The following is a 13488-nucleotide window of genomic DNA, read 5'->3' as shown; positions in this document are numbered from 1 at the left end:
GCTACAACTGTGTAATTACTGTGCTAAGCTGTAGGCACAGAGCCAATGAAGACATATGAGGCAGCTACCTTATGTGGCTGCCTGCCTGCCAGCCACACTAAGCCTCCACAGACGCTAATATCTGGATTTTCTTCTACACCTGAAACATGCAAATGGCATTTATTTTAACTTCAAATAATTTCAACAGTTCTGCATATATTTTATGAAAACTGTACCCGTGCAGAAGGTACACCAGATGCCCCGAGCTATCCATGATACTAGGGTGTGACTAGCTTAATGATACCAACTCTTTCCATTTCTTCCTTTATTAAAAAAAAGTTTCCATTAAGTTAAAGATATATGTTTTCCTAGGTCTGTGCTTAACTCTAGGAAATGTTTAGGAAATAATACTTATTTTTATAACCATCACTCCTTTCTGGATATAACATAATTTAAGTGGAACTTGATATAACATACTCAATGTCATACATATTGTTTATTGATTAGCCCTTAGGCCATAGCAAAATAACACAAAGCAGATAAAACATGCTATAGGTCTATAGAAATTTAAAAAGCTAAATATAATAAATCTAAAGTATGAATAAAATACCGTACAGATACCATCTGAATGGATATAACATAATGTATATATGCAGTGAGCCCTTGGTATCCAATGGGGTTTGGTTCCAGGAACCCCTGTGGATAACAACATTCATGGATGCTCAGGTCCCATTAAATGCAATGGCATAGTAAAATTGTGTCCCTTATGTAAACTGGAAAATCAAGGTTTGCTATTTGGAGTGTGTGTGTGTGTGTGTGTGTGTGTGTGTGTGTGTGTGTATATATATATATATTCAAACCGTGGATGCTTGAATCCATGGATAAAAAAACCTGTGGATAAGAAGGGCCAACTATCTATATCTATCTATCTATATATATATATATATAGAGAGAGAGAGAGAGAGAGAGAGAGAATGAATTTCCATTCACACTACAGAATGAAATATGGAATTTACAGAAATGAGATACTTTAACAGAAAGTTCAGTCCCAATGTGAGAAATCTTTGGTGCTTGTGGTTTTTGGACTTCAACTCCCAGAAGCCCCAAGTAACATGGCCAAAGGTAAGAGGTCATGGGAGTTGCAGTCCAAAACACAAGGAGGCCAAAGGTTCCCAAGACCAAAACCAAAGGAAGGTAGGCCCTTTGATAGCTATTTCCTGTTATATTTCCATAGAACTGCCATTTTCAACTGCAGTGTCCCAATGAACAACTAATGCCAGTTGCTGGAAATCAACAGCATGAAGCCAGTGCCTTTACTCACTCCTTATTGGAAGCACTGGGTTAGTCACCATGGGAATCAGGATACTGGATTAGATAAATCTATGATTTCACCCAGCAGGGTTTTAACTTTCAATGTGCCGGAGAGCTTCCTAATAACACATTCATTTCCAACTACCATCAATAGTGTATCTAAGGTTTATTTTTAAAAATGCCCTTCAGGCTGTATACCTTAAACATAATTTAACAAGGTATTCAAGTGTCTGCATTTTTAAAAAAACCTTATCGGTGTGGGTATATTAGCCATGAGGGATTCAAAGACCCAACGAAAGAATAAGGAGCCTTTCACATTGTTTGAATCCTAAAGAAAGCTATGCCTAATATATGATTCAAAGTAAAACAAACAGAACTGAGGCTGTTTTTATTACTCAGAGCTTACTCAAGATGGCTAGGGCAGTTACTCTTGTGAAACTGAAGATGTCTCCTTGAATAACTGAGCTGTTAATACCTATTACACCGCAAGTGTTCCTATGCAACCCCAGTCTCTAGTTTTATTAGAGAAAATGGACAGAAATTCCTCTTGTCTCGTCTACCAGTAGGACAGGTAGCATTCAGTTATACAAGTCTCAACATGGCATCTTTCAGATTTTGATAGGAAACCATTAAAAACAGTAAGGACAGAAAAGGAAGCAAACCTTACAAAACAAGCTCCTCTCCCAAGTACACACAAAGAGAGAGAGAGGGGTGGGGGGTAAAGCACAAAGACAGAGAAATATGTTAGCAACAAAGTGACACATACTCTGTAAACTGAGTTGCAAGGTTTCAGAATAAATAAACCAAGGGGGACAGGTTGTGAAAACACTTTGTTTCAACTTTTAAGTGTTACACCAAGGGAGGGGAAATTGCTATTTGGTATGAACCACATAAGGCTTCTCTGTAAACTTGGAAACTCTGGTGAGTTTTTAAAGGGCCCCAAAACTCTGGAGAGCCCCCATTGGGGAACCCTTCTTCTTCCAAGAGATTCAAGTGCAGCAGGATTTAGAATGATCATCCCATCCCCAAGTCAAAATTGCTCTAAACCCAAAACTGAGTCCATTTGCAAACAAACAAACAAACAAACAAACAAAAAAGCCCTAAACTCAGGTCTCACCCTCCTCCCTTTGTCAGGCAGAACTGCAATCTCACACCCCAGAAATACATCCGCGCTGTAGAAATAATCCAGTTTGCCATGGCAGGTCAAGTGGTGTCCAGTTGGATTGTTTTTCCAGTGCAGATGCAGAAGTTTTCCTCTCCTCCAGACTAGAGCCATGGTCTCCTTTCTTTCCCCCCCCCTCTCTTTCCACCACCCCCCTCTCCTTCTGGTGCAAAAAAAAAACCATAAAAATCTTTCCAAGGGGGAGGGAAGCCATTCCCCCACTGCTAGGAATTTCTCTACCCATAAAGACATGCCTATCTAGGGGTGCCCCATCCCTGTTTCTGCTGTCCCTCCACCCCTTGCACCCAGTGCCTTCCCTGTGCCCACTTATGCAATCCTTGCCACGCCTGGCAACACCCTTCTTTTTCCACCAGAACAAACCCAAGTGAAAAACAGCAAGCAACATTACCTTCCCAGCAGCCAGGATCGTCCAGATAATCCAAAGAAGGCAAGGGGACTAGAACTAGATCACCCCCAGATCTTGAGCCTCCTTGTCCTTCTCCAGAACCTGTGCCTTTCCTGATGATCCCAGGCTTTTCTTTTCTTTTCTTTTTCCCTCCCACCTCCACTTTTTTTCTTTTGGGAGGCTTGGATCGCCTCGACCAAATTAAAATAAAATAAAATAAAAACCTTTGAAAGCTTTGCCTCTTCCTTCCCTCTCTGCCTCTTTCACTTCTTGGGTTACAGTTGCAGGGCTGGTGGTGACGTTGTCTGGCTCCAGGGAAAGGGGGAGCAAAACAGCCAGAGAGAGCTCAACTCCTCCCTTCCTTTGCCTCCTCCCTTCTCTAACACCAACACACACAGCAACAAGCTGTTGCAAGGAGGAGGGAGGAGAGCCCCAGTGGGTGGAAAGGAGGAGAGGAAAGGGCTTGGGCTCCTCTCTCTCCCTGGCACCACTGCTCTTCCCTCCCCACCCTCTGGGGTAGCCCTGGCCCCCAGAACCTGCCCAAGCTCCAACCAGTCCTTCTGGAAACAACCCTGGGCTGGATTCTCCTCCTCCTTGCTTGTTGGGTTGTTCTGGTGGTTAGCTTCTCCTGGGGAATAGTTTCACTGGGATCCTGAAACCTGACACTGGTTACAATGGGTCACACAATGCCAGGCCTGGAACCTGGTGATAACAGCAGGGTGACCAGAGGTCTTCTTTTTACTGAGTGAAAGAAAGGGAAAAACAAGACCTAGCTTTCAGAAGGAAAGTTCTTTGAACTGAATGGGGCTTCCTACTCCTTGTTGTTGTGGTGGTGTGCCTCCTTGTTACTCCAGTATGAATAGCCTGCCCAGGACTTGTCCTCCACTTCAAGCTTCTGTCCAGGAAGGATTCCAAAAATACCCTCCCTTTTGAGCAGGACTAAGCTGCATGAATTTACATTGATCTTCAGGGTGGCCAGAGGTCCTCTTTTCTTCCCAGGACATGTCTTCCATTTCAGCCTTCTGTCCAGGAGGAATTTCAAAAATGTCCTCCCTTTTGAGCAGGATTAAGCAGCATGAATTTACACTGATACGCAGGGTGGCCAGAGGGCCTCCTTTTTCCAGAACTGGCCATCCATTTCAACCTTCTGTCCAGGAAGAATTTCAAAAATGTCCTCCATTTTGAGCAGGACTAAGCAGCATGAATTTATACTGATATGCCGGGTGGCCAGAGGTCCTCCCTTTTCCTCACTTTAACCTTCTGTCCAGGAGGAATTTCAAAAATGTCCTCCATTTTGAGCAGGACTAAGCTGTGTAAATTTACATTTTTACAGAGGGTGAACGGAGGTCCTCCTTTTCAACCTTCTGTCCAGCAGGGATTTTTTAAAAAGTCCTCCCTTTTGAGCATAACTAAAAAAACATGAATTAAAATTTATGAGTGGTTTTGAGCTTTGCTATGGTTGTGTCCTACATTTTTCTTGAGGGTCTGACACTTTGCAATGCCTTGTCCTCCTTTGCAGTGAGGACATCTGCTCACTCTGGACAAAAGGCAGCTCCAAAACATCATGATGGTTCCCAATTGCAATGTTTTGGGCCATCAAATGCCACCAGATCTTTCCCAAGGCAAGCAACTGTCTGCTGTTTGAGGGGCCTCCTTGCCCAGGACAGTTTGCTGCTCTACTTAGAAATAATATTGAGTGAAAGAAAGGGGAAAACAATACCTAGCTTTCAGAAGAAAAGTTCTTTGAATTGAATGGGGCTTCCTCCTCCTCATTGTTGTTGTTTAGCTCCTTGATACTCCAGTATAAACAGCCTAAACTCCAATCTAGTTAACCTGTCTGAGACTCCCTAAATCCAATGGACTTATTTCTGAGTAGTCCTCTGTTGGAACTGCATTTTGAGTCCTCAAGCCTATGTTTTATTTGGATTTGAACCCTGATGGTGAAAATGGCATGTACTTCTTAGTAAATATGTATATTACAAGAGTATAAAGCCACCTTTGAAGCACTATTGGTGTGCATGCCAGTCAGAAAGAATAAGAGAAGTATTTCAGAATTGAGCATGCAATCTAGCTAGTGTGGGTTTTCTCTTAGCATCACAGCTATGGGAGGTGAAAATGGGAATGTGCTTTCGCAGGATGATCCTACGGACATTTACTCTGAAGGAAGCACCACTGATTTCAAGTGAAATTCTTCCCAAGAGCTACAGTATTAACTTTGGTTGTTAACTGCCACCAACTAGTCGACTTTGACTTATGACAACCCCATGAAAGAGAGACCTCCAAATCAACAGCACTGCTCAGGTCTTGCAGACTCAGGGCTTTGTCTTCTTTGATTGAGTCTATCTGCCTGGAATGCTGTCTTCCCTGTTTCCAATATCTTTCTAACTTACCAAGCATTATTGTCTTTTCTAATGAGTCATGTTTTCTCACGATTTGTCCAAAGTATGAGTCTCAGTTTAGTCATCAGCTTCTAGGGAGAATTCAGCCTCGATTTGCTCTTGGACCCATTTATTTGTCTTTTCAGCAGTCCATGGTATCCATAGAACTCTTCTCCAGCATCACATTTCAAATGAGTTTTCTTCCTATTAGCTTTCTTCGCTGTCCAGCTTTTACAACCACACAGAAATGGGAAATACGTGGACAATACTAATTTTAGTATTCATTTATATATCTTGAAACTTCAGAATCTTGTCGTATCTGCCCTTCTAAGTTCTAGTCTTCAGATTTATTTATTTTTTACTGCAGTCTTCATTCTGATTAATGACCTAGTCAAGGTATGGAAAATGTGGAACTATTTCAATATCATCATCATCATCTCCATTAAAGTTATGTAAATCATTGGTGGTCATTATTTTTGTTTTCTTCATGTTCAACTATAAACCTGTCTTTGCACTTTCTTGCTTGATTTTCTTCTCTTTTAGTAATTGTTCCAAGTCTTTGCTATTTTCTGCTAGTAGTATGGTGTCATCTGCATATATTAAAGTGTTGATGTTCCTTCCTCCTATTTTGATCCATTCATACCTCCTGCTTTCAGGTCTAATCCTGTTTTATGTATGATATGTTCAGCATTCACATCCTGAATCCAGCTTGGACATCTGGAATTCCTTGCTCCATATATGCTAAAAGTCTTTGTTGTAGAATTTTGAGCATCCCTTTGCTTGCATGGGAAATTAATGCAATTGTCTTGTGGTCACTGTAATTCCTGTTATCCCCTTTCTTGGGGATTAGAAATTATATTGAAGAACCATAGTCAGGTATGTTGGAAGCCTTTGTTTCCCTGTTTTGTGGTCATGTTTTGTTTGTTTTCTTCTTAGTTTTAGAATTGTTTTAGATTGTTAAAGACTTCTTATTCATTAGATGTGTTATTGCCTTGCTTTTTTTTTTACACATAGAAAAGTATGTGTATTTGTTTGTATATTTTGATAGTTTAAACAACAACAAAAAATACTCAGAGGAATGTATATTGACTGTTTACAACCTGTTGGCTACTGTGTTGTTTTCCATATTTGTTGCAAAGACTGGACTGCCTTGGCGTCAAATGTGAACACGTCCTAATAGTACCACTGCTAACAATATGCAATCACCCTGTAGGTTGCCATGACTTGTTCTGTAATCCTAACAATGATTTAACAAAAACTCTTGGCCTAAATCCATTTGTAACTCCCAAGTCAAACAGACTCATAAAATCAGTGTTAACTTGGTAGATCAACAGTTATGGAAGTTACATGGTTTGAGTGGGTCTACTCTAGTTGGGACTAAAAGATTTACACTGCAGCATCTAACACTGAATGCAATGCAGAATTAACAAAACAGAGGACTTGTGACACCAAAGTTCAAGAGTTGAGTCCTATATACAGTTACTGCCTGCCTCCAACAACAAGCTGCTGAAATATTGATAGCCCACGTATAGAAACATTTGTCCCAAACTGGGATGAAGAGAAGTGGTAAAAGAAAATGGATAAACACATGCACCCATACAGTCTAAAACATACTAGATATATGTTTCTATATGGTGTCCTGTCCTCTTGCAGTTATGCTCTTTTTCATTCATATATGGGCTGCCAAGTGAGTTAATGAAAAACTCTTTGATAGTTAACTCATTTAGAGACGCAGCTATGAAATAAAGAATGTGGCACCAGGCCAAAGCATAAAGGACTCTACTTGAATACGCTCAGGTTTCTCTCTAACAAGAAATAGTTCTGACAACACAAAGTGGAAAGCTGGCTTCTTCTACACAAAAGGTTGCATTTCATTGTCCATCCCACCAAATATACCCAAAATAACTTCTCAAAGAAATGAACAATTTATCACTGAAAACTCTGCAATCTCAAATTGCCCTAAAACAATCAATTTACTAACAGACTGTATGTTCCAGCTACCAAAACCAGAAATAATGTTAATATTCAGGGCAAGGGGATGGAATCACAAAGGGAAGAATTTACTAAGTACAAAACAGGGCAGGATCCATGACAGGCGGGGCCTGCTACTGCTATTCATTGCGTGAATGTGCTTATTGTGTGCAGTGCAGAAATGACCTTTCGTTCATAGCATTATATTGGCCCAATAGTGCTTCCCCCCCCCTTTTCCTCTTGTGCCAGGACAGTTAGGTTTTCACTTTTGCTTAAGTGAACATGTATCTGTGCATATGTACTTAAAAACACATTCAACCCAGAAAGAATCAACAGGGCAGTGCCTTTAATCACCGGAAAATAAAGCACTTTCCCCTTCCCACGTCCTCCTTTTTTTCTCCTTTTTTTTGGCTACACAGCAGTATCCTTTGAATATCAGGGAGAACGCAACCCCCCCCCCCCCATTGTGTCCTGGACTCAATGTGGTCCTGCAATCCTTTTTAGCCATGACTCTTAGAATGGATATCAGTAATCACATTCTTGGCATGCAAAAGGGTGTAATTTTTGGACACATCCCAAGGCGCCTCACTTTCTTCAGATAAGCAAGTCTGCCCCATTGTTCAAATACACCCAGAGATCATTTTTCACTTCTTGGATTCAGCAGGGCTCAAATTTGATCCTGATAACCACCTCTTTCTGATCACTCTTATCCTTGATTTGAGCTCTGGTTTGAAAGGGGTTGTATAGTTTGTTGTTGTTTTGGCACACAGCAGATGGAAGGTGGAAAAGAGGGGGATATTCATTTATCTCTCCAGATATCGATAGATATTCCCAACAAAGACATATGCATGGATTGGGGGGGGGGGGAGAGAGAAACAAAAACATGCAGTTCTTCTAGGGCTGTATAATGTGGAGTTGCAAATGCCATGCAAAGCAAGTTAGAGGCTGGCGACTACAGGACAAGGCTGCCCATTTTGGTTATGGGGCCAGGGATTAGCAAAAAACAAACAAACCATGGACCACTTTGAAAGGGTTTTGTTGTTGTTTTTTGCAGTCTTCTTTGCCCCCCCCCCCCAGTCACTTCATAACCAACCAATATAAAACTCCAACCCTCAAACCAAGCCCAGAGTTTAGGAAACCAACCTCATGTTCTATGGAAGGAGTGGGTGCCCTGAAACCAACAGGCCACTGGAGATGGAAAATATGCCTGCATTGCTAAAATGAGAGGAAAAGGGTGGGAGAGAGCATGAGCTGTGAACACATACCGAAAAAGAGGAGGCGAAGGAAGAGGAGGAGGAAGGGACCCTGGAAGAGAGGTGGGAGAACGCATTGGGTCTCTCCTGAGAAAGGGGCTCAGATGGACCTTGCCCGGATTACTCTTCAAGACACTGGATTTGTTTTTATACAGATATATTATATTACATTTTATTATAGATTATATAACAGATTATTATATATATTCTATATATAATATAGAATAATATGGATATAGATATTATATTATGCTATTGAATTTTGGAATGTGTCCAAAAATTATATATAGATTATTATATTATTTTATAGATTATTGTATATAATTGATCATATAGAGAATAGATTAAGAGCCAGCCTGCTGGACTATGACTCCGGAGATCAGGGTTTGATTCCATGTTTGGCCATGAAACCCACTGGGTGACCTCAGGCAAGTCACACTCTCTCAGCCTCAGAGGAAGGCAAAGGAAACCCAACCTCCTCCAACAAATCTTGCCAAGAAAACCCCATGATAGGTGGGCTTTAGGGTCACCAGAAGTCAGAAAAGGCTTGAAGGCATGCAACAACAACTAGACAGATATAGAGATAGAGATAGGTAGAGAGCCAGCATAGTAGTAGTTTGAGTTTTGGGAGTAGCATTCCGGAGCCCAAGGTTTGGTTTCCACTCTGCCATGAAACCCACTGGGTGATCTTGGGCAAGTCACACACTCTCAACCTCATGGGGAAGGTCATGGCAAACCTCTTCCAAACCAATCCAAGAAAACCCCATGATAGATAGGCTCGCTTTAGTGTCGCCATAAGTCAGAAAAGACTTGAAGGCACAGAACAACAACAACAACAAATAGATATATGGCTACAGATGATAAACAGATATAGATATAAATATAGCTGTGTGGCTGGCGGTCCAGCTGAGTCCACACAGACCCCCTTTGCTCCCCAGCCTCTCTCATTGATGAACTCATTAGTTTAATTTCATTATTTAATCATGGGCCGGGGCCCTGGCGCTTCCTTAAGAAAGGCCTGACCTATTTTTGGCTGGAGATAAACGATCATGTTAACAGATGTTAATCTTGTAATCTGTTTTCCTGTAAGCACTTCACATCCAGCACACTGGAGACCTTCACAACAACAGCACACACAGACACACACAGATATATATATATATTTATCAAGAGGAGAGATTGACGTCATGGTTCCATACTTGGTGCTGTGTGTGTATGTGTGTGTATGCATGTGTATGTGGGTCCTTTTTTATAAAATGGTGGATGGGGGAGATGGGGAGAGAAGCCACTCACCCACCCACTCACCCACCCCCCATGCTTTCAAAGATATTAAATCTCCCCTTCCCTGCTTTGATAAATGCTGATTTGTTCTGCCTCGCTTCCCACAGGCTATTATTATTATTATTATTATTTGCAATCCCAATGCCACAGGTTACACCATTTTTTTCCACACACACCCTTATAGTATGTCAAATAACAATAAGGTAGTAAAGGTGGAGAGAACAGGGAGGGGGGGTGTTTCACATCTGGATTAAATAAAGAGCAAGGGTTAATAGGTCCCCCCCCCCAAAAAAAAAGAAGGAAGGAAGGAAGGAAGGAAAGAAAGAAAGTCCCCCAGAGAGGACAAAGGGAAAAATATGTATCTTTCTACATCTGGGATCCAAACAGAAATAAAAACTCTGCGTATACGCAATAGGCACCATATATATCTGTATAAAACATGCTTTGCTTCCAAAGGCTGGGGCTGGATCTGCACTGGCTAAATGATCCAGTCCCTTTAACTGCCATGGCTCCATGCTATGGAATTCTGGGAAGTGGAGTTGGTTGTGGCACCAGATGTCTGGCAGTATGGAGCCAGGGAAGTGAAAGTGCTCTCAAAGCGGATAATTCAATCAGTGCGGATGCACCGTTCATTAGAGTTTTCAAAACTCCCCGACCCTCCCCCCCTTTTTTTCCAAGTCCTCTCTTTCCAAACTTTCTTCAACTTGTCGAAACAGCTGCATTCAAAGGGAGGCTGCAACTCTTATGCTAATGCTGGGTGGAGATGGAAGGAGGAGGAAGAGGAGGAGGAAGAGGAGGAGGGCTCCCTGGGACAAAATGTCTGCATTATTGTGTGTGGTGTTTCCCCCTCCCTCCTAGGCAAGTTCTCCCTCCCTCCTTGGCTTCTCCCCCCCCCCTTCCTCCACTTCTTCTGATCCACATTGCACTCCTCTTACATGGACTCTTTGCACAGGAGCCTTCCCTTGCCTTCTTCTCCTGGAGGATGACTTTTTTAAAAAATGTAATTAAATTAACATTTACACAGCTCAACTCTCTGAAGAGAAGCTATGCCCTTGCATCCCGCAGAGAGTCTCTCATATATATTTATATATATATGTATATGTATATCTCAGACGATCATTTTAAAAAAATAATGCAAAACTAGCATTTATAAAAATTAAAAAGGGAGTGGGGAGCTGTGAAATCCCTCGGATCTGCGCCACAGCTTGACTCATTCAACCAGGCAGCAAAGTACAAGGACGTCTCCAATCCACTCCCTTCATTCCCTGTTTTGTGGATTTGGGGTGCTGTTACTTCACTACACAATTTCAAGGGCTTCAATCCCCCCTCCTCCTCCCATCAGCCCAAAGCATTTTAATTTTCCACAAGCAATGGGTCTCTCCCCCCCCCAAAAAATAACCCAGTTTCTTCATAGATCTTTCCTCCCCCCGTTTCTCAATGGACCCCCCCTTCCTTCCCCCCTCTTTTGACCAAAAAGGTTCCCAGGCTCCACAAAACCCACAACAAGAACAACAACAACACCCTCTAAAAAGAGACCATTCATGTAGGATCGATGGCTCAAGATAGATTAAATGTAGGACCTATGACTATAGCAGGAGCATCTAGATAGGTTACTCTCTGGAACTGAAATGGAAATGAATCTTTTCTTTTCTTATTTTCCCCCAATTGCCTTTTCAAAGCTCAGCTCTCTTTGCAAACTCCTTTCCTCCAATTAAGCAGCAAGAGAGGAACTATTAATTGGAGGCAAGAAGTTGTTGTTTGGTTCCCCCCCCCCTCCAAACCTAGGCAGCAGAATATAGAGATTGCTTTCTTGCCATGCTTCTTTTTTCCCCTGATCCTTTTTCTCAGCCCACCAAGGGATTGGGAAGTTCTTCCCTTTTCCCCCTGTACACACAGCCCTACCTTAAAGTGATGCGAGAGAAGGACGCAGGCAAAGCCGACCCTGAAGGTGAAACCATGCGCTGCCTGCAAGCAGGGAAGCGCTGCACATGATGCACAGGGCAGGATCCACTTGGCCCAGCTGAGAGGGGGGAGCCCACCATCCCCAGCCAGGAGGTCCTTGCCGCCAACATCACTCCCCCCTTTTGGATCCACCCCTTTTACAGAGCCCCCTTGGATCCCCCCTTGGGGATCCCCTTCTCTCCCCCCCCCCCCCCCCTTCCTTCAATGTATAGCTAGCTCTCTCTCTTCCCCCACCCTCCTCCAGCTGGGAGAATGGTCTCTTCTATATGAAATGCACACACTGTCTACTATTGTCTCATCAGCACAAAGTTCTTCTCTAATGCAGGGAAAGTCTAGATGGCCCCCCAAAGGAGTCATGGCCCAGGCAAACAGTGATTCCCCCTCCCTGCAACTCCCCCAATGGGGCTGATTCAGGGAGCTGCTGTCAGATGACTCCAAGAGAAAGCCTTGACTTACAGAGCCACACATCTGTATATACCCATAGGCTCACACACACCTGATAAAACTAGGTATTTTGTTTCTATGCGGAGACATTTTACCTGCATTTTAAAATGAAAATGTGGTTGCTTAATGGGGGCTTCCCCCATGGGCCTCTTAGTGTGTTGTTATTGTTTTTCAAATCTAGCGCACAATAACTATCCTATAGATTCACACACATGCACATGCTCACACACCAGTGAAATTATGGTGGTACATAAAGACATGGTTATTTAAAGTGGGTTTCCCCCATAGAGCTCTTAGTATGTTGTTGTTATTATTATTAAAATCATCTCCACAATAACTATCCTATCAATTCACCCACACATGCTCACACATACCTATGAACCTATGTATTTTGTTTCTATACAGACGCACTCTTTGCATTTTTAAATAAAGACGTGGTTGCTTAAAATGGGCTTCCCCCATGGCTCTCTTAGTGTGTTATTTTTCATCATCATCTAGTGCATAATAACTCTCCTATAGATTCATACCCCCACACATACATACATGCTTGTACACACTAATGAAACTATGTATTTTGTTTCTATACAGAATACTATACATTCTATTTGCATTTTTAAATAAAGACATGGTTACTTTCCCCCGTAGGCCTCTTAGTATGTTTTATTGTTCTTCAAATCACCTGTACAATAACTATCTATAGATTCACAAACACACATGCTCAGACATACAAATGAAACTATGTATTTTGTTTCTATACGGACACATTCTATTTACATTTTAAATACATATGTGGTTAATTAATGTTGTCTTCCCCGCGCCCCCATGGACCTCTTAGTATGTTATTATTGTTCTTTATATTTAGTGTACAATAACTATCCTATAGATTCACACACACACACACAGTGGGCCTTTGTTATCCACTGGGGTTTGGTTTCAGGACCCCCCCATAAACAACAAAACCCATGGATGCTCAAGTCCCATTCAATCCAGTGGCATAACAAAATGGTATCTCTTATATAAAATGGAAAATCAAGGTTTGCTGTTTGGAATTTATGCTTCTTCTGAATATTTTCAAGCCATGGATGCTTAAATCCATGGATAAAAAAATCTGTGGGTAAGGAAGGCCGACTGTGTGTGTGTGTTATTCTTTTAATAACTATCTGTTTTAATATTGTAATTTAATTCCTTTTTAATATACTTTTTTCCTGCTGTTGTTGTTGTGTGCCTCCAAGTCATTTTTTACTTATGATGACTCTAAAGTGGGGTTTTCTTGGGAATTTTAAATAAAGATGTGGTCTCAAAATCAAGTGCACAATAACTATCCTATGGATTCAGACACAC

The 13488-nt window shown here is 41.8% G+C and overlaps 1 protein-coding gene across 5 annotated transcripts in view; it reads right to left on the bottom strand.

Moving 5' to 3' along the window:
• Window positions 1-11724, bottom strand: part of ZNF516 (zinc finger protein 516) — a 151479-nt gene extending 139755 nt beyond the window's left edge. For 2 of the 5 annotated variants that reach the window (XM_042462448.1, XM_042462452.1), the window contains exon 1: window positions 2862-3181. The gene's annotated coding sequence lies outside the window, so the exon portion shown is untranslated. Of the gene's footprint in view, window positions 1-2861; window positions 3182-11643 lie in introns of those variants that run through there. The other 3 variants (XM_042462449.1, XM_042462451.1, XM_042462450.1) reach the window with 3 other exon arrangements.
• Between the last annotated feature and the right edge of the window lie 1764 nt (window positions 11725-13488).

The sequence above is a fragment of the Sceloporus undulatus genome, chromosome 4, assembly GCF_019175285.1.
Source record: "Sceloporus undulatus isolate JIND9_A2432 ecotype Alabama chromosome 4, SceUnd_v1.1, whole genome shotgun sequence".
Taxonomy (NCBI): domain Eukaryota; kingdom Metazoa; phylum Chordata; class Lepidosauria; order Squamata; family Phrynosomatidae; genus Sceloporus; species Sceloporus undulatus.
This window is presented reverse-complemented; position numbering and strand designations above follow the sequence as displayed.